Below are 2,355 nucleotides of genomic sequence, written 5' to 3'. Positions count from 1 at the left end.
AACAACTAACAGATGGAAGGTCTTTGAGAGATAGGCTCTTCCAGGTTTGTAGCACCTTACCACAGGAAGCTGCATAGCAAAGTTTGGGCCAGATTAAACCAAACGTCTCAGAGTTATGAGGTGTCAAAGTTTCATTTTTAGCTCATTTTTCCACCCCTTCCTGCCCCTGTCATGCCAAGACGAAACGCTCCAGCGACACCAAACTCACAGAATCCACTCACTTGTCACCCCCTGAATGACATTTGTGAAAATCAGCCCTCTGGATGAGCCTGACCAAAGATCCCAACCCTAGCTCAAGGATTTAGGCTTCATGGAGCCCCACCAGGCCCAAAGAGAAACCAGTAAAGATTCTACTTAACTTGGAGCTATCAAACCGCATGGTTTCTAGGGTGTGAGTAGAGCAGGCCCTGGTAATTTGGGGTCCATATCTGCCCCAGGGGCCGAGAGAAAGCCGTGCTGTGCCGTCAAACCTAATAACCGGTCCAAAAACAACTAACAGATGGAAGGTCTTTGAGAGATAGGCTCTTCCAGGTTTGTAGCACCTTACCACAGGAAGCTGCATAGCAAATTTGGGCCAGATTAAACCAAACGTCTCAGAGTTATGAGGTGTCAAAGTTTCATTTTTGCTCATTTTTCCACCCCTTCCTGCCCCTGTCATGCCAAGACGAAACGCTCCAGCGACACCAACTCACAGAATCCACTCACTGTCACCCCCTGAATGACATTTGTGAAAATCAGCCCTCTGGGATGAGCCTGACCAAAGATCCCAACCCTAGCTCAAGGATTTAGGCTTCATGGAGCCCCACCAGGCCCAAAGAGAAACCAGTAAAGATTCTACTTAACTTGGAGCTATCAAACCGCACGGTTTCTAGGGTGTGAGTAGAGCAGGCCCTGGTAATTTGGGGTCCCTATCTGCCCCAGGGGCCGAGAGAAAGCCGTGCTGTGCCGTCAAACCTAATAACCGGTCCAAAAACAACTAACAGATGGAAGGTCTTTGAGAGATAGGCTCTTCCAGGTTTGTAGCACCTTACCACAGGAAGCTGCATAGCAAATTTGGGCCAGATTAAACCAAACGTCTCAGAGTTATGAGGTGTCAAAGTTTCATTTTTGCTCATTTTTCCACCCCTTCCTGCCCCTGTCATGCCAAGACGAAACGCTCCAGCGACACCAAACTCACAGAATCCACTCACTGTCACCCCTGAATGACATTTGTGAAAATCAGCCCTCTGGGATGAGCCTGACCAAAGATCCCAACCCTAGCTCAAGGATTTAGGCTTCATGGAGCCCCACCAGGCCCAAAGAGAAACCAGTAAAGATTCTACTTAACTTAGAGCTATCAAACCGCACTGGTTTCTAGGGTGTGAGTAGAGCAGGCCCTGGTAATTTGGGGTCCCTATCTGCCCCAGGGGCCGAGAGAAAGCCGTGCTGTGCCGTCAAACCTAATAACCGGTCCAAAAACAACTAACAGATGGAAGGTCTTTGAGAGATAGGCTCTTCCAGGTTTGTAGCACCTTACCACAGGAAGCTGCATAGCAAATTTGGGCCAGATTAAACCAAACGTCTCAGAGTTATGAGGTGTCAAAGTTTCATTTTTGCTCATTTTTCCACCCCTTCCTGCCCCTGTCATGCCAAGACGAAACGCTCCAGCGACACCAAACTCACAGAATCCACTCACTGTCACCCTCTGAATGACATTTGTGAAAATCAGCCCTCTGGGATGAGCCTGACCAAAGATCCCAACCCTAGCTCAAGGATTTAGGCTTCATGGAGCCCCACCAGGCCCAAAGAGAAACCAGTAAAGATTCTACTTAACTTGGAGCTATCAAACCGCACGGTTTCTAGGGTGTGAGTAGAGCAGGCCCTGGTAATTTGGGGTCCCTATCTGCCCCAGGGGCCGAGAGAAAGCCGTGCTGTGCCGTCAAACCTAATAACCGGTCCAAAAACAACTAACAGATGGAAGGTCTTTGAGAGATAGGCTCTTCCAGGTTTGTAGCACCTTACCACAGGAAGCTGCATAGCAAATTTGGGCCAGATTAAACCAAACGTCTCAGAGTTATGAGGTGTCAAAGTTTCATTTTTAGCTCATTTTTCCACCCCTTCCTGCCCCTGTCATGCCAAGACGAAACGCTCCAGCGACACCAAACTCACAGAATCCACTCACTGTCACCCCCTGAATGACATTTGTGAAAATCAGCCCTCTGGGATGAGCCTGACCAAAGATCCCAACCCTAGCTCAAGGATTTAGGCTTCATGGAGCCCCACCAGGCCCAAAGAGAAACCAGTAAAGATTCTACTTAACTTGGAGCTATCAAACCGCACGGTTTCTAGGGTGTGAGTAGAGCAGGCCCTGGTAAT

Source organism: Fundulus heteroclitus, unplaced genomic scaffold, assembly GCF_011125445.2.
Source record: "Fundulus heteroclitus isolate FHET01 unplaced genomic scaffold, MU-UCD_Fhet_4.1 scaffold_792, whole genome shotgun sequence".
Lineage (NCBI taxonomy): Eukaryota > Metazoa > Chordata > Actinopteri > Cyprinodontiformes > Fundulidae > Fundulus > Fundulus heteroclitus.
Note: the sequence above shows the minus strand (reverse complement) of the source record.